Source organism: Neomonachus schauinslandi, chromosome 10 (assembly GCF_002201575.2).
Source record: "Neomonachus schauinslandi chromosome 10, ASM220157v2, whole genome shotgun sequence".
Taxonomy (NCBI): Eukaryota; Metazoa; Chordata; class Mammalia; order Carnivora; family Phocidae; genus Neomonachus; species Neomonachus schauinslandi.
Genome location: NC_058412.1, coordinates 122,239,615 through 122,263,057, shown reverse-complemented (window position 1 = coordinate 122,263,057; position 23,443 = coordinate 122,239,615). Strand labels below are relative to the sequence as shown.

The 23,443-nt window shown below is 51.0% G+C and overlaps 1 protein-coding gene across 2 annotated transcripts in view; it reads right to left on the bottom strand.

Moving 5' to 3' along the window:
* The window catches only part of TOX2 (TOX high mobility group box family member 2), a 129,906-nt gene that overhangs the window by 20,281 nt on the left and 86,182 nt on the right, over positions 1 to 23,443 (bottom strand). The window lies entirely within an intron of this gene.

Genomic DNA, 23,443 nt, shown 5'->3' with positions numbered 1-23,443 from the left:
AACACAAACTTGGGATGCCTGGCTGGCTCAGTCGGTGGAGTGTGCGACTCTTGATCTCAGAGTTGTGGGTTCGAGCCCCACAGTGTGTGTAGAGATTACTTAAAAGTAAAATCTTAAAAAAAAAAAAAAAAACAAAAAAAAACCCCCACACACTCATCCCCTTATTAAAGTTCCAGAGGCCCGAAGTCCAGAATCAGCCCCATCAGGCTACAGTCAGGGTGCTGGCAGGGGAGGTCCCCTCTGGAGGCTCCAGGGGGGAATCTGTCTCTTTGCTTTATTTTTTCTTTTAGGATGGATGCTGTCCTTATTCCTTGGCTTGTGGTCCCGCATCATGTGGCCTTTCCTCGCTGTGCTTCATTGTCACACCACCTAGTCCAGGGGGTTGGCCCCTCCTGCCCCACCTCCCTTATAAGGATTCATGAGTACAACATTGGGCCCACCCAAATAATCCAGGATAATCTCCCCATGCCAAGATTTTTAACTTAATCACATCTGCAAAATCCCTTTTGCCATATAGGGTAACATATTCACAGGCTCCAGGGACACCTCGGGGGCGGGGCATTATTTCGTTGACCACACTCCAGCATCAGTCATGTGGGAAGTCACACCCGAAGCTCCTCCTCGGCCAACCAAATCAGCTCTCTGAGGTTTCCTTGGGCTTTAAGAGTCAAATACTTGAAAATTATTTCCTTTTACGAAAAAAACAAAAAATATTCCAGCACCAAAGAAAGGAAATGAAAGCCAATAGGAAGCTTTCCCCAGTGCCTGCCTCTCGCCCGGAAGCCTTGTCAGTTAAGTATTTCTAATAAACTTTCATGCTTGGTGGGAGATCCCTCGCATGCTGATGAATTTCTCCTGAAATCTGAGATGTCTTGTTCAGAGTAATAGCTATATAGTGCACAGGTGCCCAGCTGCTATTGTAAAATCAGTAAGCATTTAATTGAAACAAACGACCATAATAATAGTACATTATCCCTGCAGGCCACGCGCCATCATGGTTTTAATTATTGAGTTAAGAGTCAGACTAATTTATCCTTTTAAGGCAACAGCCCCGTTCCTGGATACACTGATCATCCTGTGATGAATATGAAGACACCAGCAGGGAAGGGTGTAAATGGAAAGCAATCTGTCCCCTCCAGGGCTGGTTTCGTCTTGGAAGAAAGGTTTGCAGAACAGGGTCTCTGAGACACTGGGTCTGGGCCTGCTCTGCTCGGGGAGTGCGGTTTCTGTTTGGGCTGGGTGGGAGCTGTGGCCCTCATGCCCCCGCTCAGAGCCTGCCCTAGTTCCCCACCGCAGTCCAAGAAAAGCCCAAGTGCTTACAATCCACAAGCTCCCAGAGCAACCCCACCAGCAGCACCAGCAGCAGCTTGCTACCTCTCTGGCCTGCCCCCGTCCCCCTTTAACTCCACTCCCGCACGCTCGCCTCCTGCTATCCCTTGAAGACACCCACGCATGCTCGAAGCTCAGGGTCCTTCTCTAGCTCAGTGTGATTTTGCACCGCAGGGGACATTTGGCAATATTTGGAGACATTTTCAGTTACGACCAGGAGATGCCACTGGCATCTACTGGGTCCGAGGCCAGGGGCTCTGCTAAACATCCTACTATGTGCAGGACAGCCTCCCCCCGCGAAGAATGACCCAGCCCAAAATGTCAGTAGCACCAAGGGTGGGAAACCCTGGAAGTTAGCTGTTGCTTCTGTAGGGCATGTTCTTCCCCACCAAGGGGGGATACCTACCCCACTTACTCCCTCACCTCCTGCCCATCTTGGTCAGATCTGCCCTTTCCTACCTTCCCTGACCATCCTCCCCAAACTGCCCTCTGCCCCCCTGGCACCCCCCCACCTTCTCAACCCCCTTCATGCTGCCGTTTTCTTCCTTCCAATGCATTGATCACCTGCGAACACACTACCTGACTTCTTTATTACTTTACTATTTATCTTGCTCCGCCTGCCAGGGTGTGAGTTCCATGCGGGCTCACATCTTCCTGTGTTCACCCATGGACTTCCAGCACCAGGACAGCACCTGACGCACAGCAGGGGTTCAGTGAATGCTTGTTGAATGAATTATCTGCTCAGACTCCTTCCTCCTTCACGTCCTACATCCACGTGGCCTCCAGGTCGGGCAATGCCACCTCCTCATGATCTGCCAAGTCCACCCCTTCTGGCCCAGGCTCAGCACCAGTGATTGTTAATTCTGTGTCCACTTGGCTGGGCTAAGGGGTGCCCAGAGAGCAGGTAAAACTTTTCTGGGTGTGTCTGGAAGGGTGCTTCCAGAAGAGATTAGCATTTGAATTGGCCAATGAGTAAAGCAGACTACTCCCCTCACCAGTGCAAGTGGGCATCAGCCAAGCAAGTGGGCATCAGCCAATCCATTGAGGACCCTCACATAGAACAAAAGAGAACAAAAAGGCAGAGGAAGGGCAAATTCTCTCTCTTCTGAAGCTGGGACATCCATCTTCTCCTGCCCCAGACTTTGGAGCTCCAGGCTCACAGGTCTTTGGACTTGGACTAAATCATCCCACCAGCTCTCCTGGCTCTTCAGCCTGTAGATGGCACATTATGGGACTTCTCAGCCTCCATTACCACAGGACCCAATTCCTATAATAAATTTCCTCTTATATGTATGTCTGCATATGCTCTTCTGTTTCTCTGGGGAACCCTCACTAACACAGAGCCCATGCTGCTTAGGCATCTGTCTAGCAAGTGTTCTGGGGTAACTTCTGAGTGCCACCTGGCACACACTCAGTTCCTCAAGGGCAGAAGTAGAGGCCTGTGATCTGTCACAGCCCCGGGGCCCTCACGGTGACAGCCCATGAGCCACAGACCCTGAGACACAAAGAAGGCAGGCAGAGCCCCTGTCACTCAGGAATGGCCACCAAGTCCAGCGGGACAGACAGATGAGTGAGCCAACCATGTCACAGAGTGCGACACGTTATTAATGCACCCACCCTTAATGCGCCGTAGATGCACTCACCCACACAACAAATGCAGCGTGTTTCCTGCGGTCCTATTCAGGCCTACGAGATTCTTCCAGCACGTTAATATTGTGTGCCACCAAGGAACCGCCTCTGGCCACAGAGGATGCTAATCCAGTGGAACCCAGCAGCAAGTGGAGGGGTGAGCGCTCTCCCTGTGCCCGTTCGCCCCCACCCCCCTCCTCTCATCCCTCCCAGCCACAAGTTCTGGCATGAAAGCACTTTCTGCATGTTTCTCTTCAGTCTGTGTGCAGGTTGTCCTTTCCCCCCATAACCCAGCAGCAAAAAAGGCACCCTTCCCCACCTTCTGTGAAGTTACCTTTCCAGTTCTTACTGAGAGTTTATTTAGTAAGAATTGAACATATATTTTTTAATAGGATCATTATGGTTTTCTGTTAATGCTGTGGTTACAAAGTTGCATAGACCTTGAGAGGTTTGCCCTGGCCCTATTTTTCCCGTAAGCTCTGTCATTTTTAGGATTTTGCAGGTTTTGTAGAATTGCGTCTCTCCTATCATAGCAGAAACATCTGTATTTACTCCATATCTGCTATGTGCCAGGCACTGCAGAACACGGATTTCATGGTGAATAATACAGGCGCGGTCCCAGCCCCCACAGAGCTGACGGTCTTGTCGGGGAGACAGGCATCAATCAATTCCACACCCAAGTCAACATGCAGTCACAATGGTGATGAGCGCCGGAAGGAAAGCCATGGACCACTGTGAGCTTGGGAGGGGCAGACTGGGGCTCTGGAAAGGCCTCAGTGAGCAGGTTAGTGGGGGGGCATGAGAAGGACAGGAAGGAGGAGCTTAAAGAGCCAGGAAGGGACCAGGTGAAGACGTTCAGACTTCATCCTGAGGGTCACCAGGAGCCCAGAAAGATTTTAGGCAGATCAGTGACTTCAGTTTTAGAAAGGCCAGCTTGGCTGCTAGCAGGTGGCAGTTAACAGGTGAGAAGTGACATAGTCACTGTGGCAGGTTCAGATAATGGAAAGGAAGAGATGGCTGTGAGAGAGGCCAAGGGAAGAGAGAGAGGCAGGATTTGGGACTGGTCATGGCAGGTGGTCCAGGATGACACCAGATCACTAATGATATTCACAGGCTGGTCACATGGGAGGAGAGACGTGTGCAGCCGGGTGGGGAGGAGGGGTCAGCTGTGGGCAGGCTGAACTGGGGCAGAGCATCCAAGTGGGGTCACCAGGTGGGGATGGTCAACTACATGGTCTGCTCTTTAGAGGTGGGGACCGAGCAATGGAAACTGTCCTGGGGTCCCCGGAGGTCCCCAGCCCCCATGGTGGAGAAATCGGGCTGAGGGAGAGGGAGGTGTGGGAGGGGCTGTGAGAAGGGGTGGTCTGAGCAGTGGAGGATGCCAGGAGCGGCCTGTGAAGTCACATGGAGGAAGCAGAGAAGGAGGGCATTTCAGGAGGAAGGGAGTGGCCCCTAAATGTCAAGTATGATAGAGGCAGGGCGTGCCCCATGGATTTGGCAATGTGGAGGCCACTGGCGCCCCTAAGTGGAACAGTTTTGTAGTTCAGGGAAGGCAGAGGCCGGAGGGAATGGGAGGGAGGAAATACAGACAACCAGGGTCGATGAGCCTCCCTGGGAGCCCCACTGGGACCATCGGGAGAAAAACCGGACAGAGGGGAAGTGTCCAAGGATGACCTTCTATGTAGACGCTAAGGGGAAAGTGCAGTCGTGAAGGGTGGGTATTGCGGTTCCAGAAATGCCCCCGCGGGGACATGAACTACAGAACTGAGGGGCCAAACACCACTATGCCTCTTGCCAGCCACGTTCTTATCTTCAGTCTCAAGTGATCCTTTTAACAAGCCCTGTGAGGTAGATGCTGCCGTTCCCACTTCACAGAGGAGCACATGGAGTCCCAGAGCAGTAACATCAATTGCTCCTTGATCCCAACCTGGGGTCTGCGTGACCCCACAATCTGAGCTCTTCCCACTACTGAGGGTGGAGGGGTGCATCGCGGGCCTGGCTGGGCCACAGTCACAGAACACCCGAGAGGGCACAGTTCTGCTATGCAGCCAGGGTAGTCGGCACAGCATCACTGTCTGGTTTTGACTACAGCGGAACTCTTCTGTATCTTTGTGAGGAACAGGGGCCTGGGGAGTGCCTGCAGGACAAAAGCAATGAAAACCACCAGGAAACTGCTGTGATTACAACAGAACTGGAGGCTTGCGGTCCAGAGTCAGCAGGATGGTCACCCTGAGTGTCAGGGGGCTGCTAGGATGCGGGGTGCACCGGGGCCCAGGCAGTGATGAAGCTGGGGGAACCCGGAGGGCAGATCACAGGGTGAGAGCTTGCTCGTGCAGGCTTTGGGGAGCCCAGATGGCCCAGCAGGTTTCCTGTGCTCAGGGCAGGAGCCCGGAGGTAGGGGTCAGGAGGCACCCGGGGCAGATGTAATGGACAGGAGAGCGCTGAGAGCTGGAGCCAGTGCCCTTGGACACAGGGAGCTGATAACCAAAACGACCTGTCCAGGCTGTGAATCCTCTGTCTTCCTGAACTTGATCTTCAGTTCCAGTTTTGAAGGGGGCCTGACGTCCCTGCCAACAACACGAGGGCCGAGCCACGTTCTGCAAGGATGCACCTGCTTATCTGGCATCCAACCTTCGCTTCCCCATCTGAGTGGCGGGAAGGGTGTATTTTATCTCCTTATCTTGTCGTCTGGCTACCACACTGGAATGTAAGCTCCACGGATCACGACTGTCATCTGCCTAGGGCTTGAGAGAGTGCCTGGTACACAGTAGGAGCTCCATAAAAGTTTATAGAATGAATGAAGAGTGCAGGAGTGAGTCCAATGGAACAAAGCTGAGAAATGCCACATGTCTTACTCAAGGTCTCACAGCCTGAAGCATTGGAGCCAGGATTTGGGACCAGAAAAGGGGATTCTTGCCTTTAGCAATAGCTCCCCAGGGACAGATGCCCCCTTCCCACTACCAGTCCAACCCCCATACCCACGCCTGGCCACTGCCAGGGACTCTGCTAGACCCCTGTCCTCAGCACCTGCCTCTAGGGATGGGGCAGCTGTGACGCCCTGCTGGCCCAGCTCCCTGGGCCTGCAGCCCTCTTTGCCTTCCTAGCCCCTACTTACTTTTCAGGATTCAGCTCAAATGTCATGCCTCCAGGAGGCCCTCACTGGTTCTCCTACCTATACCAGGGTCCCCCAGTGACCACCTCTCATGGCACCTTGTTATTTTTTTCATTGGCCTTGTCATGGTTGTGATTATACATGCCCTGCCTGTGTGCATGATTCTGGCTGTGTGCTCCAGCCATGAACTGGGGACTGTGGTTGCTTTGCTGGGGGCTTTCCCCCCAATGTCTAGCCCCAGGCGTGGCAAACAGCAGGCCCTCAGGAAATGTGGAGGGAATGAGCCAGGTAGACCTGGGTGCCCTGGGCCCCAGAGTGGCAGCCTTCCCAAGCTCCAGGCCAGCCCAGTCAATACCCAGCCGCTGAGTAAGCGTTGCCTCCTACTCTTCCCTCTCCAACACTGGAGACACGCCCGCCTGGGTTCCTGCGTCCTTCAAGCCTCATCTGCTCCCCACTGGCAGTCCTGCCTCTTTGCCTTTGCTTATGCTGTTCCATACCATTCCTCCAAGTCTAGAGCCTGGCTGGAGTCCGATGGTCCTGGCATGCTCAGGGTGAGAAGACCTTACCCTGAATGACCTGAATGACCTTGACCAGCCACTTCACCTTCTGGGCTTCCTCAGTGGAGGGGCTCTAAAAGGGGCAGAAGTGGAACCAGATTTGCATTTCAGAAAGCTCACAGGCTTCCGGGCGGCCCAGGCCATGACCCGGATATCTGAGCTGGGATGGGGCAGTGGGGCTCCCCCAAGGCAGGGGCAGTGCAGGTAGGAGTGACTCAAGAGGCAGGCTCAGAATTGCACTACTGGGTATTTACCCCAAAGATACAAATGTAGGGATCCAAAGGGGTACGTGCACCCCGATGTTTATAGCAGCAATGTCCACAATAGCCAAACTGTGGAAAGAGCCAAGATGTCCATCGACAGATGAATGGATAAAGAAGATGTGGTATATATACACAATGGAATATTATGCAGCCATCAAAAGGAATGAGATCTTGCCATTTGCAACGACGTGGATGGAACTGGAGGGTATTATGCTGAGCGAAATAAGTCAAACAGAGAAAGACATGTATCATATGACCTCACTGATATGAAGAATTCTTAATCTCAGGAAACAAACTGAGGGTTGCTGGAGTGGGGGGTGGGGTGGGAGGGATGGGGTGACTGGGTGATAGACACTGGGGAGGGTATGTGCTCTGGTAAGCGCTGTGAATTGTGCAAGACTGTTGAATCTCAGATCTGTACCTCTGAAACAAATAATGCAATATATGTTAAGAAAAAAAAAAAGAAGATAGCAGGAGGGGAAGAATGAAGGGGGGGAAATCGGAGGGGGAGACGAACCATGAGAGACGATGGACTCTGAAAAACAAACTGAGGGTTCTAGAGGGGAGGGGGATGGGAGGATGGGTTAGCCTGGTGATGGGTATTAAAGAGGGCATGTTCTGCATGGAGCACTGGGTGTTATGCACAAACAATGACTCATGGAACACTACATCAAAAACTAATGATGTAATGTATGGTGATTAACATAACAATAAAAAATTTTTTAAAAAAGAGGCAGGCTCAGCATGGCTCAGAGATTTCAGGTGACTGGGACCCACAGGAGAAGGAGGCACAAGGAGAGTGAAGGGTTACTCACCCCCCCTCCCTAACGCTGAACATTCTACATTCTGAATTAGCACATGTGCTAATTAAAACCATCTTTCCAAAGAATTTATTATAGGATATTCCAAGCTAATTATAAATTCTCTGTAGCTGATCCTGAGCAGTTTGCTAATGCGGTGTTGAAATCTCTTTGGCCACCCTCGTTTAAATTATTCATCAGGCCCTGCAACAGTTGTGAACTGTAATTTAAACAGTCAGCTCATGAATATTCAATTAACACAACAAACACTGGCGTGTTTTACTGCCTTGCTGCTCAATATTTTGTATCCTCATCCGTGTTTACATGTTTTTATGAACTCTCGAGAAAAGCGTTGCCTGTTGAAGTCCCTGGTTAAGCCAAGATTGAAATGCCTGGGAGGGGCTGGAGGCGGCAGGCCAAGCCTCTGACACTCTTTCTCAGAAGAGCGGCAGGTCAGGCTGGAAGGGTCCAGGGAGGGAAGGCCCAGAGAGGGCAAGGACTGGTCCTCAGGTAACACAGCACATCCAAGGCACATACGGGACTCAGAGTTCTGGGGCAGTTCCCACTGCCTAAACTGCCATAAAGTAATCGGCAAAGGGGGAGCAGGGACATCTGGCTCCGAGACGATATTAGGAGCGCAGAGGAAGCCAGGCAGTGCCTGCCATCCAGCTTCTTAAAGGCAATGGCCAAGTGTTGCCTAAGTGGCTCAGGACCACAGGCTGTTTTGCAATCCGGGCTGGCTCCACCCTTAAAAATCAAAGTTCCCGCCCCTCCATGGCCAGGTCAAAGGACTCTGTGTCCCCCTCTCCCTACGGTGATTTTTAGGGCCCCTACAACCTGCAAATAGTTTTGAAGCCTCCACAAATGGCCCCTCACTTACTCTCATCTCCCTCCTATGAGGTGGGCACCTTGATGACTCCCAGGTTTACAGGTAAGACGGAGGCTCGGAGGATGAAGAAGCTTGCCTGGGGAAGAGCTCTCTTTTCCTCCCTCTCTGAGACCACGCCCTCCAAAAACCGTTTCCACAATGCTGAAGGAACCCATCTCAAGAGAGTTTTATACTTGAGGAAAGTCAGAAACAGCCTCGATGCCAACAGAACATTGTTTATGTTCACAGTAAAACAGCCACACAACAGAACGTTATGCAGCCGCTGACATAAGGGTGCGGCCTGTAACTACGGACGTGGAAATACGTCCCTTGGCTACTGCTGCAGAGAATCGTGAGGCCACACAGAGCAGCTCCAACAGAACAGACTACAAAGTCCAGGAAAAGGCCCCATATTATGTCTTATTTGTGTAAACTGTATATGTATGATGTGCAAAGATATGATTGACAAGGCACCTAACCAGCAAATGGTTAATAATAGTTACTTGTGGATGGTGCAGTTTAATGATCTTTTCTTTCTTCTTCGTATTGGCGTGTAAATTTTTTTTTTTTTTACAACAAACCATGTACCATTTTTATAAAAATCAATAAAGCTATGTTTTTGGAAGAAGTAGAAGATGTAAGAATACCTCATTTCAAAATGTAGGACAGGATACAGCCAAAGCCATACTCAGAAAAAATGCACAGCCATCAACTTTTTAATCATTAAACAATAATCAAGAAAAGTAAATGAACTAAAGAATCTAAAGTGAAACATCTACAGAAAGAAAGGAAGGAATTAATAGATGTAAAAGGAAAAATGAATACATTAAGAAAAAAGAAAAGTAATAGAATTAATACATAACTCTGATGGTTCTCTGAATAAAATGAATGAAACAAAGTAGAGAGACCAATAACATGAATGAGCCCCCCACAGATGAGCATGAAAAAAGAGAAAAACTACAATATACAACTTCAGGGATATGAATGGGATGTAATTACAGGTACAAAGGCTTTAAAAATTGTAAGATAATACTACATGTAATTCAGTGGTAAGAGCTGTATAGATCTCTGTATAATGAACCACTCATTTTATGAAGATGGTATAACCTCTATGATGGTTATATAGATTATAGTATAATCTGAATTTCACTTCAGAAATATGAGAAAGTTATATAAAGAAAACTACTGATTCAGTCACTATAAAAAATGTAAAAGATGGGGTGCCTGGCGGGGCTCAGTCAGTTAAGTGTCTGCCTCTTGATCTCAGCTCAGGTCTTGATCTCACAGTTGTGATTTGAGCCTCGCATTGGGATCCATGCTGGGCATGGAGCCTACTTAAAAAAAATGTAAAAGAAAAACCTTAAGTAAAATAATAGTGCCTTAGATCCAGCCTCACATTAAAAAAACTACAGGGCGCCTGGGTGGCTCAGTCGGTTAAGCGACTGCCTTCGGCTCAGGTCATGATCCTGGAGTCCCGGGATCGAGTCCTGCATCGGGCTCCCTGCTTGGCGGGGAGTCTGCTTCTCCTTCTGACCCTCCTCCCTCTCATTCTCTCTCTCTCTCTCAAATAAATAAATAAAATCTTTAAAAAAAAAAACCAAACTACATATGTATGTATGTACGTTTAAATATGTATGTATACATGCATATCATAACCAAGTAGAGTATGAATACTGAGCAATCTATTAATAAAATTCATCACCCCAACATACTAAGGAAGAGAAACTATATGATCATCTCAATATATACTTAGTAGGCATTTGATAAGTGGAAGAGGTCTTGAACAACCCGCTGAAAACAAGAAGGAAAGGCCCAGGTACAATTTACAGATGGGTCAGTTCCCCACGGGGGTACAAGCCAAAAAGTGGGTGGTGACTTCATTGCAGCAACATACATGGGGGTGGGGGTCCTTGAAAGAGAACAGAGCAGGGGCGCCTGAGTGGCTCCGTAGGTTAAGCGTCTGACTCTTGATTTTGGCTCAGGTAATGATCTCAGAGCTGTGAGATCCAAACTGGCATCAGGCTCCGTGCTGGGCGCTGGGCGTGGAGCCTGCTTGGGATTCTCTCTCCCTCTCCCTTTGCCCCTCCCCATACCGCGTGGGCATGCACTCTCTCTCTCTCTAAAAAAAAAAAAAAAAAAGGAAAAAAGGGAACAGATCAGAATGATGTTCCCAGTGGGTGGGGCTGTGAGCCCTGCATCTGATCACCCACTTTGTGTGGAAGAAGGAGCAGGTGAGACTATAGTCAATTCTCATCCTTCACGGTAGTTGGGTTCTTTGTGTGTGTGTGTGTGTGTTAGTTAAGATTTTATTTATTTATTTGACAGAGAGAGAGACAGCGAGAGAGGGAACACAAGCAGGGGGAGCGGGAGAGGGAGAAGTAGGCTCCCCATGGAGCAGGGAGCCCAACGTGGGGCTCGATCCTAGGACCCTGGGATCATGACCTGAGCCGAAGGCAGGTGCTTAACGACTGAGCCACCCAGGGGCCCCGGTATTTGGGTTCTGATTAGTGAATGTTGAACCACTGCTCCTAGGGGAAATACAGGGTTAGGTTCCTGGGAGCCTCTGGTCACAACATTTTCATCTACCAATCAATATATGACCTTGTTTTATGTGTGTTTCTGTTTAAAAACGCCTTATTTGATATATAGTTGACTCATTAACATTGAATTCAAGGCACTGTAACACACCTATTTTCCCTGTGAGACATTTCTTGAGTTTAGAAGCACCAGCCGACACGTCCACACTATGCTTGGGGACCACTTTAAACAGTGAAATAAGCCACAAAATGCAAAAAAAATGTGGCACTACACAAACTGCAAAACAGATCCTTGTTGATGGAAGGAAAATGGAAGCAAGAAGGCACAGCACTGCCTTGTTTGACCCCAGCTGGGAACGTGCACGTGGAGTGATGTGAATTTTCTGCCATTTTTGTGTGTCCGCAGATGACCATGAACACACCATGAGTATTGATTTCAGGGTTATAAATAAATTTTAGCTAGTAGATGAAGTGGCCAATAGAGAAATCCGCCAATAATGAGGATGGATTATATACAGATTCACAGCAGTGGCCAAGGGCCTGGCTGTCGGTCAGGGGCCTAGAGGGAAGAGATATGTGAGCTTGGAGGCAAGCCAGGTCTGGGGGAGAGGTGTATGGATGGAGATACAAGACTGAGCATAAAGTGAGATTTTTGAATCATGTTTTGCCAACCAAAAGGCATTCGTCATAGAAGAGGCACTGAACGATTAAGTGGACAAAATGGCTCAGCCCATTGCGATTAGCCAGCCATTACCATCAACCACCCCCAAATGGCACTGAGCGCCTGGATGGAGCGGCCAAGGCGGCAAAGATGGAGGCTATTTATGGGCCCAATGACAGGAACTCCCCCTTCAAGGCCAATTTAGCTGCTGCCGCCTCTGAATGTCCACCCTGTCAACAACAGAGACCAATGCTGAGCCCCACACGTGGCATTACCCCTGGATGGTAAGTCTACTACGCTGGGCCCCTTCCATTACGGATGAGCCAGCCGTGCATCCTCTCAAGGATAGATATTCTGGGCGTGGTTTGCCTCTCTATCTGCAGGACTTGAGCCAGGACTGCTCTCCGGGGGCCGACCGAAAGCCTGGTCCACAGGCATGGAATCCCACACGACACGGTATGCAACCAGGGGGCCCATTCACAGAGATAGGTGTGGGAACGGACCCTCGTCAGGGGGGTCTCCTGGCCATAGCACATGTCTCGCCGGCCAGAAGCCAGCATCCTCACAGAATGCTGGAAGAGCCTTCTACAGGGGCAAAGCCTTTTCAGCGTGGAAACGCTGAAAGGATGGGGTATGGTCGTCCATGGTGTGGTATGGGTGCACAGTGGAGACCTCCATGTGGTTCTGTGAAGAGTACACGGGTCCAGGAGTCAAGGGGTGGAAGCAGAGACAGCAACAGCCCTAAACGTTATCCCTCCCAGAGACCTACCGGGGGATCTTGCACTTCCTGGCTCTGCAATTCTGGGCTCGGCTGGGTTGGAGCACCTGGCCCCCCAAAGGGGCATGTTCTTGCCAGAGGACACAACAAGTAGGCTGCTGCCAAGGGCCTTAGGGCTTGTGTCTAGGGAGCAGCAGGTGAGAAGAAGACTCCCCGTCACGGCAGGGGAATCCATCCTGACCGGCAGGAGGAGGGAGGGCGGCTGTGACTCCGTGGGGGCAGAGAGTGTAATACACATGTGACCCAGGTGACCCACCTGGGCGCTTCCCGCGACTCCCTTCCCCATCGCAACTGTGAATGCACAGGTGCAGCAACCTTGAACAAGTGCCAAGGACTCAGACCTTTCCAGAGCAGGTAAGACACACAAGCCACCAGATCCATCGAGGGGATAGCCGAGGGGGAGGGGAACTGTCATTTGCTCTACTAAGTTTCCTTCAGGAACAGGGGCCCAGGGAACCAAGGAGAGTCAGACTTGCGTGGCACAAGGGGCCATGGTCAAATGCATGGGTCGGCCCTCCTGCTGTGGGAACCCCAGTGCTGAGAGCCCCAGCCACTGCTGCCTGGCTCCATGAACATGCTCTAGCTGAGGCCACCCCTAGCCAGCAGCTGCGCACACGGGAGATACTGAGGCAGCACCATCTGGTGAGACGAGCAGCTCCTCCCGTGGGTGACTGGCCTGGGCAAAGCTTTCTGGGAATTGTGCCCTGTCTAAGACTCTTCATACCCAGCCGCCCTCCTACTCTCGCCTTCCACAGGCGTCAGCCCTGCGTCCCCCACCTCCCACCTTATCTTTCTCCCTCTCAACAAATCTCTTACCTGCCTGATCCTGTCCAGCGCTGCTTCTTGGGGGATTCAAACTAATGCAACCAGAATCCCTCTGTGGGAGAAGACTGTACTTTACTTGTGTTGAGAAATGCACTATGCCCTGCTATGGGTGGAGGGTGACCCCAGGGATGCTCAGTTCAAACCAAAGAGGCCCTAACCTAACCTCTAAGGAAGTCAGGTGCTGGGAATGGAGGAGCCTCCGTTGGGCTGATTTCAGCAGGGCATCTGGATCTGTAGGCCTTGGCGGGGGAGATGCAGAGGCTGAGGGGAACACGGCGGCAGACAGAACAGAGGGGAGCCCATGAACTTGCCATGCGGGCAGGGATAGGAGAGAGAGGTCATTAGAGCATCTGTGGGGCCACAAAGGGACTCGGCAGCATAGACATGTGCTGCTGTCTGTGGTGGGCATCCCCGTAAGACCTCCAGGGAGCCAATTTTGTCCACCAATACTTGGGCAGGTGGATTTCTTGGGAGACCTAGAAAGGATACAGAGTTCTCTGTGTGGGTGGCCAGAGAAGAAAGAGGCAGCTCGTACACAAAGCGCTTAGAGACTAATAGCATTATTATGGCTATCGTGCTGAGCATTTTATAAACATTATAGCATTTAATTATCAAAACAGCTCCATACGGTAAGAATTATTAACATATCCATTTTACACATAAGAAAACTAAAGTTCAGAGGGGGTGGGGAGCTTGCTCAACATGGCAAGCAGCTGGAGGAACTCAGATTTAAATCCACGTCTCGCGAGGTCCAAGGCCAGTGATGTTACTTCTGGCAAAGCGCTGACCCCCTTTCAGCACAGCAGTGAGCAGCGGGTACAGAGACATGGTGTGAGTGTCTAGGCTAAGGGGCCACAGCAGAGGCTAAGCCCCTCTTCCCAGAATACAGTTTTGTCTCCAGTGTCATTGGCCGGCCGCTGGTCACTTGCACTTACGTACGCCTTCTTGGGTGGCAGGCTTCTGCCACGTGCTGGGGCACAGTGAGCCTATTCCCTACGACATGTAGGGCTATGGGAAGACACAGTTCCAATTCAGTCTGACCAAAGTCACAATGGTGAAGACATGCAGAGGAGGGTGCTGCCAATTTGCTGGCTGGAATTCTGCTTCTCCTCAGCAGGGACACAGTGAGTAAGACTATGTCAAGTTCCCAAGGCAGGTCAAAGGGAGCGGGGAGGAGGGGTCTTCCATGCAAAGGCATAGGGGCCCAAGGTCTGGGGTTCCCAAGGGAGAGGAGGAGGCCTGTGGGATGGGGAGTGGCCATCTCGGGCTGACCCTGTGGGCCCTGGATCGCGGGTGGGGGTAGGGAGGCCCATGCTTTGCTGTTCCCTTTGACCCAGGCCCCGTTCTTCTTGTCCAGCTGTTGCTAATGCTGGCGGTGCTAGAAGTCTAGCTTGAGTCTGCTTGTTCGATTGCTCACACTCCATCCTCTCATGGTCTCTGAGAACAGGCTTCACTGATTGCCCCGTACCCAGCACACAGGCACAGTCTCCCATAAGCAGCTGGAAGAACCCGACCTCCCGGTCACACGGAGGTCCCGGTGATCTCCCTGCCCGAAGTTCCCCTTCTTTTCCCCTACTGCATTTTGTTTCTACTTCTGCGTGGGCCCCTGGTGCACAATTACCCACGAATCTCACAAGGATGAGGCATTCAACAATCTAAGGAGATCTGGCCTGCAGTCCTTCAGATCTCAGGCTGGGCATAGTCCTCATGCCAAAGGGTCTGCTTCAAGGCCTGAGCCAAGGCGAGGTGTAAGGGGCTGAGAAGAGTCTGGAACCACCCACAGAGGTGTGGATTCTCTGCTTTCTCTGGGGGAAAGGGTTTGCAACTGTCACAGGCGTGATGCAATCCTCAGGGCAAATTGACACATAAGGGACAGTTCTGTGTATGCTAAAAACAATGGAGAACTTGGGCCCCCACTGAGGATGATGGAGTCCAGTGGTGCCAGCAGGATCAGAAACCCCTGGGGGGCTGGTTAAACACAGGCTAAGGGGCTAGGGTGGGGCCTAACAAATTCCCAGGTGATATTGATCCTACTGGGAACTCATTTTAGACACAGAGGCTGCCCGAGCCCCAGGTAGATGGACTCCTGGGTGTACTGGCTGCCAAAGGTCCGCACGCAGCCGCCCCCTTCTCCAGGCTATGCATGAGCCCCATCCCTGTGACCAATGCCTGACTCACACCTCACCCAGGGGCACCAAGGCTGGCAACTCTGGTCTGATTCACACTTGAGAGCTCCCTGTGGGACCACGCGGACCTCCCTCTAGTGAAGATCTGGACACCATCTACCATTCACTCCTCACAACAGCCCCATCAGGAAACTGTGGCACAGAGAAGTTAAGTGGCCTGGCTAAGGTCACACAGCTGTTACACATGCAGCTGCCTGACCCCCAGGCTCCCTGACCTGTGGCTCTGACCCGCAACCCCAGTGACAACAACCCCTGGCAGGGCTCGTTCACAGGACGCTTCAGAGATGCTCCCTCCCTACATCCTCTCCTCGACTCCCTCTGTAATCTGAGGTTTGTCCACTCAGCACATGAAGAACGTGAGGCCGGGAGGAAAGTGGCTGGCCTTACATAATCCACCAGTGGCGGCAGAGGTAGGACGGGAGCCTGGACTCCAGGTCTCTCGGCCAGTTTCTGGGGTGACAGGAAACACTCACCCTGGCTTATTTGGAAGAGACACCTCTAGGCTGCAGCATCGCAGGCCCCCGGCTCTATGCGACAGACCCAGCCCAATGACAGGTTGGAGCTACTCACCCCAAAGTTCCTTTCCTTTGGCCTTGCTACCAAGAGTTTGGAGAAATCACCACTGGGGCCATTTTTGCCCCTCCCACGACTCTGACTTAAGTGAGAGGTCTGACAGTCCCTCACCGGCGGGGATGCACAGGGGCGAGAACCTCCCCCCCCGCCGTCCAGAGGCCCAGGGCCGGGGGCGCTTCTGAACAACCCTGACGGCACAAAATGCTTGGGGTCAAGGGAAAGAGGTTCTCGTCCTGCCTCCGCCACTTCCTGGCTGTGTGTCTTCAGTCAGGCCACTTGCCCTCTGAGTCTCAGGGACACATCTGTAAAATGAGGATAATTCCATCTCCCTCCAAGGTCGACGGGAGGGTTAGATGAGATGAGGTGGATTGGACCTTAAGACGGAATAAGCTACTGGGGCCCCACCTGGCTTACTCGCCAACGACAGAGACAGTGCTCTACAGTTTGGGAAGTGTTGACACAGGCAATATTTGAATAGTCAGTCAGTCTGCCAGTCACTCAACAAACCCTTCTCAGACACGGCTCCATCCCACACGTAAAGCTAAGGACCAGGAGTATTTTATTAGCACATTTGACTCTAACAACCACCCTGTGGGGTAAAAAGCATCAGCTCCCAACTACTTGAGGCTCAGAGAGGGCGAGTAATGCCCCAGACCACCCAGCAGGGCAGAGCAGGGACCCCGGGACTGCAGGCTCCCCTTTAAGCACTACTGCTTAGACATCAGAAGGCCCCATCCCAGCCGCAGCCACAGCCCAACCCCACTGGGGAGCTGAAATCTCCCGCGGACTCTTCTCCTCCCGATGCTCTTGGCTCCGCGGCTCCAACAGACCACAGACACTCTCCTCTGGAGCCTTAATACTTAAGAGGAGTTTTGTCTTGCTGCCTTTTCTAAAGACTCCCGAGTTCTAAATGGACAAAGCCACAAGATGAGAGAAAGAGCGCAGGAGACTGACTTTTTATGATCCAGCCAGAGCAGGGGGAAAATGACTCCAATAGATCTCAAGTTTTATGTGCTCCAGACATTCCGCGGAGCCAGAGATGGCTTCTCAGCAATGCCGACGGTACATTAAAAGCTCATTTTCCCAAACATGGTACTGAATATGCACTCGGAGGAAAGGGCCATTATGCCGCGTAATGTCGAAGCTGCAGCTGACGGATGCTGCTGTGATTTTCCCTGAATTCTCCCTCATGACTCGGGAGCAGTTTTCAGAGGGAGAGGTAGTCTGCCAAGCTTGGCATCTCGCCCAGAATGGAAGTTAAATGCCTGGCCCTTGCAACCGTTCGCGGCCAGAGGGTCACGGCTCGGCTTAGGAGCCTGGCAGGGGGTGGTGAGGATGGCCACCAGAGGGCACCTAAGTGATCATAAAACGTCACAAACTGTTTTGCAAATCCCAGCAGAAGGGGTGTCGACTGGATGTGAACAAGGAAGTCTGGAGAGGTGTGAAGTTTCCTCTTTTCGGGCTTCTGCTGCTGTCCTCTGGCCCCTAAGGCCCAACCCCAAGGCTACCTCCTCCAGGAAGCCCTCCCTGCTCCTACTCTCCTCTGAACTCCTCAGTATTCATCTGTTCCTTATTCCAAGCTAACACTTCATACTTCATGCTATGCTTCCTTATGAACATGAATGGCTTGACTCGGAGTCAAATAGATAACGTGGGTCTCAATCCTGGCTGGCCCACTCCCTTATTCATTCACTCACTCGTTTGAAGGCTGTACAGGTTAGATACTGGAATACCTGGGAGTCAGCCTGCCAGGGTTCAGATCTTGGCACCACCATTGACAGTTGTGTAGCCAAGTGATTCGCCTCTCTGTGCCTCTGTTTTTTCATCTGTAAAGTGGCAACAATAAGAATACCTCCTTCTCGGGCTGAAGGATGAAATGAGATAACAAACAGAAAGGGCTTAAGGGGGTGCCAAGCACAGCATAAGTACTAAATAAATGCTAGCAGACTATAGTCAGAGATAATTCAGCCACTATGTAGGAGAAAAGTTTGCCAAGAGGAGATGGGGTCAAACCAGATGTGGTCTTTGCCCTCCAAGGGCCAAGATAAGGAATCTCTGCCCACAGTGAGCACGCTCTGCGTGCTCAGGGGCTGGCCATCGTGGTTCCGTTCTTGGCGATGCTCTCCTGCCTGCCAAGGGGGCGGTGAGGCTGAAACGAGAGCCACAGGGAGAGCCAAGTGGACAGCACGCTAAGATCATGGCTGCTGTGGCCCGGCCCCTCCCCCAGGTTGTGAGCACTCCGGGGGCATCTTCAAATCCTCTGTGGCTTAGGTTTCACTCCTCAGGCAACCTCTATTCACCTGTGCACAGCCTGAAGGGTGCAGAGAGCACGGAGCTCAGAGTCAGAGGCTCATGTTCAAGTTTCAGCCCCACCCTTCTTCTCACTCTGTGACCTTGGACACGCAATCTCTCTTCTCCCATTCATTCCGTCAATGAACAGACATTGAGGGTGATCTGCTAAGGCAGGCCCTTTGCCAGAGGCTGGTGCCAGAGAAAGGCCTACGCACTGACCCACCTTCAGGCTGTCCCAGGCTGGTAGCACAGACGGACATATGATTGGACAGCCACCTGTCTCCATGAACGCAGACTGATCCCACCTTTATTTGTACTTTTCATATACCTTTCATCATGGAGTGGGGTTTTTTTGTGGTAATTTTGATTTTAAAAGCTATCGCAGTAAGATACTGTTTATCTAGATTACTGAGATTTTTGGTGCTCCCTCAACTGTTTAGATCAAGGCAAGTGAGTCACTTGTCTCACCCACTCCCAGCCCAGAGCATCCCAACAGCCTCAAAGAGAAGATGACTTCTGAGCTGGAACCGAATGCAGGAAAAGGGGTTCAGCGGGTTGACAAGGGGGAGGATCCTCCTAAACCAAAGAAACAGCTGGCAGGGGTTCTCAACCAGGGCTGATTTTGTCCCCCAGGGGAAATTTGGCACTGACTGGAGACATTTTTGATTGTGATTTTGACTGAGGGCGGGCTACCAGAGGCCAGGGATAGCGGGTGGAGGCCAGGGACCCTGCCAGACATCCTACAATGCCCAGGGCAGCACCCCCCCCCCCACAGAGAACCTTCCCACCCCAAATGGTGGTAGTGCTGGGTTGAGAAACCCTGCACTAGAGCACAGAGGTGTGAGACATCGTGACATCATGCTACCTTGGGCTGCTTGCTTGGCCTCTAGTCTCAGTTTCTGCATCTGAACAATGGGGACACTAACAGATTGCTAGGAGGAGGCAAGGGGACCAAGTCTGTACACAGCAGGTACTCAGTAAATGCCTACAAGTCCTCTTTTCCCCCTTTGAACATGCCTCAAACTTTAGAGCAAACAGTTCTCAGGAGAGACAGCGTCCCTGGGTTCCAAAGAAAACTGGGACACGGAAAAGAACACATTCTGTTCTTTTCTGACCTTTCTCTTAGTGAAAACCACGAGTCTTATCTCTCAACAAACGGGAGCCTGCTCTCAGAGAACTGGCCTGTGTATTGGCTTATCATGGGCCTGAGTTTTAAGAGGGAGTGAATTTTTATGACCGAGTTATAAACCTCTGCAAAAACTATTTAAAAAAAAAAAAGTGGTGAGGTTTTTAAAACAAATAGGGCTAAAAAAAAAGGGGGGGGGGGGGGGGGGGGGGGGGGGGGCAGGAGAGGGTGGAGGAAAACAAAAGTGCCCTAAAAGAGTTAGTGGAGGTAAAATAATGTTCATTAAAAATAGAAAAACAAACACACAAAAATCTTTTGTGTTCAACTTCACACTCGTACATCATAATGTTCCAGTAAAAGGCCATTTCCCCCTGAGATAATAAAAGAATTGAATTTTTCCTTATCGGTCATCTATTTTTCTAGCTGAAGCTATTACTCCCGCTCTGGGGTTGCTAGGCAACAAGAAATATTAATAGCGGCTTTTATTAGCTTAGCTTTTGCAGCCGAGTACCAGAATGAGAAAATGGGAAACATAAATGTGTTACATAAATCTTTCAACCTTTCAGAGCTGGTGTTAGTCTCTGTTTTCATAATGATTTATTGAAGTGATGGTTCATTTATGAGAAAAGGGAGTGCAGGATAAGAAAACGGAGCAGTCCCCTGCAGGAGTGTTTGAAAATAAATAATTATAGCAGGAGAGCAAAAGCTGTTTAAAGCCATTTTTCTGAGTTTTATAAAATGTAAAAAGACATATTTCTTTCGCTTACTGCCTCTGAAAAAACAGGGGGCGGGAGTTGCATCCAGACTTGGCTAAATATAAAGAAACCTGTGGGCCTCTGGTTACCCCCACTTAAGGATCCTCAGGGGCCTGTTGTGAGATCTGCACCCCCATGCCCACCCCGAGAGAGGAATTAGATAAAAACATGGCCCCCGGGAAAAGCTTTAGCTGGAGTATCCCCATGAACCCCTTGTTCTTACTGAGATGGATCCTGCCACTGGTCAAGCAGCCCGGAGAAGTTGGGTTTGGGGCCCTTGCCTTCTTGGCACACAGTGGGACTGTCACTTCTCAGTTGCTTTCAAGCTCTGGGCCCCGGCTGTGGTCCTGGTGGAGGTAATACGCTTTCCTCCAGTCCACTCTCCAGCTGGGGCCCTCTCCTTACCCCCTGCACCTCAGCCTCTGACCTGCCTTTCTCGGCACCCACCTCTGGGCCCGGACCCTGGCAGGTGAGCCAGCCTGACTATTTCCTACCCCAACAAAGCCAACCCCCAGCAGTTCTGGCTGGACAAACGTAGATACGAGGCTGAAGCCACCCAAACCCCATGAGCAAAATGAATAATTAATAGAGTAGCTTACATTTATTATGAGTGCTTACTGTGTGCCAGGCACTGGGCTGAGCACTTTTCCTACATCCGATCGTTCAATCTTCACACATTCCTATGAGGCAAGTAACATTACCTCCGTTTTACAGATGAAGAAACTGAGGCTCACGGAGGATTAACCCCTTGGTCTGAGTCACAGGGTGGAAGGAAACAAATGGTGGAGGTGGGTTTTGAACTTGGGTTAGCTTAACTCCAGAGCCCATGCTCCTAACTCATAGGTGATACCAAACATCAAGAAAACAAAAGCACATAAGCAAAACAAAATGATATCACAATAGATCATGAAAATGGCCACGAATTCCTGCCCTCCCTGCATCCACACCCTTCTGCAACATGACGCTGACATTTCTCCCTTCAAGAAGTGGGGCCTATTTCTTCACTCCTTGAATCTAGGCATGGCCATGTGCCTGGCTTTGGCCAAGAGGACATCAGCAAATGTGATGCGAGTCGAGGTTTGAAAAGTGGTTGCACCCTGCGATCTGTCCTTCCTTGATGCTGTTGGGAACCCTGTGGCCACTGCCACGTAAACAGACCCAGGCCACCATGGGATGAGAGACCACTGGTTCCAGCCAACATCGGGTCAACTGCCAAGATGTGAACAAGATCGTCCTCAACCAGGCAGTCCCAGCCAAGCTGCAAGCTGACCTCAGGAATCAGCCAAGCCAGTCCAGATCAAAAGACCTACTGACCCATAGAATCACAAGAAATAGTAAGAGTTCATTGTTTGCTGTAAGCCACTAAATGTTGAGGTGGCTTGTTACACAGCAAAAACTAACTGATAACAATCATAAACTGAACCAAACCAAACCAAAACAAAAAAACCCAAATTAAATGCATTAAGGACAATAAAACAAATAGGTTGGTTTGGGGGTTCTCCATTGCCCCCTGTAGCTCAGTCATCCAGACAAGGTTGAGGGGGGTGTCTTTGGTCCCTTTTCCTCAGACTCAGGAGGGGAATCCCCTACATCTCAGCTTGTGAGATTCACATAGAGGTAGACCAAATCTCCTAGGGGGAGGAGGGATAAGGCAGGGAAGGGAGGAGGAGAGAGAGGAGATTGGAGGGGAAGAACAGAGAACAGGAAGATGGGGGGGTGGGTGTTAGGAGTATATCAAGGACTACCCAGAGTCAGTACACAGGCCCTGCTCCTAAGCTCTGATCCCTGCCCCACACTCCAGGCCCAACTCAGCACTGCAGGCTCTCTCACGGGAACCACCTCTAAAGCAGGGGGCTGAAGTGGCAACCAAAGACTGCCCAGCCCCCTCCCTGAAAGCCTGCCCCAGGACACTAGCCTGGAAAGACCTTTCCCTTGGCATGGGGTCCCTGCGCCATGGCTCCTAGCAAGATGCTTTGGGACTGGGACCCAGAACACAAAGGATCTAAAACTACCAGTCTAGCACTCAGGATTTTGATCCAGGTTGGTAAGACTTGAGCCCCCCGGGAGAGTGGCAGGGGTGGTGGTGGTGGCGGAGGGTCTATCCAACCTCAAAGCCATATACTTGTCCAGGGTGTCATAGCTGACAGAGCCATTATCCCGCTTTTGCCATTTGTGAGTTCGCCACAGTTGGCACCCCAATCCCCATTTCATAGATGGGCAAACTGAGGCTGGGAGAGAAGTGACTTGTCCGAGGCCCCAGAGAAAGCAAACAAGAGTCAACTCTGGGAGAGAACGCTTGAATGCCAGCTGCATGCCACGCCCGTGCTAACCGAGGCCCAAAACTGCACCACCCGGCTCCAGGGACCCACCCGGCTCGGCTTGGGGAAAACCCCAAACTTCCCAAATGGCCAGAGCCGACGGCTGGAGTGGGGACAGCTCTGCCAGGACTCCTCTCCCGTCGGGCCCGCCTCCACCCACTCGAGGCTCTCCCAGGGCTCTCTCTGATCTCGCAGGAGGTATAGGTTCCCCGGGACTTGTCTGGCAACACCCAGCATTGTCCCTTCCCAGGATAGTTCCTCTCCTGGGTATGCCGGGACCATAAGCTCGAACATTTCCCAAGGACAACTCCAAATAAATTATTTCAGACTTAACAGAGGCTGCTTAATAAATTCCACTCTTCTAGTTTCTTTGGGTATTTTAGAAACTGATTTATACATACAATATCTCTCTCAAAATGAGACAATCAACACAGGATAAAATTATTGAGTTATGAAAATAGGGGTCAGATGGAGGTGCAGTGCTTTAAATTAAACCGGCAAAATGTATCTTTCATACTAAATTGACTCTTTTTGTCTTGGAAATGAATGTTTAATCAGTTAAGACGCTGAAGTCGAGGGAGAAGCTTTAAGCATATTTAATTTTGTAAAAGGGGCCCAATTCCAATATCGCACAGGATTCCTGCCAGCAGCCATACCTTAAAAGCAGAAAAGCTGACTGCCATGCATGTCAGGAGGCTGCCAGGCTGGGACAGGGGACCAGAAGGAATCGGTGGCCTCTGGGACCAGAGCCAGAAGGGCTTGGCATCAAGGAGACGGTTGTCAGACACCCTGGCCTCACCCACCTCTCCAGGGACATCCCTGACGCATGTCAAT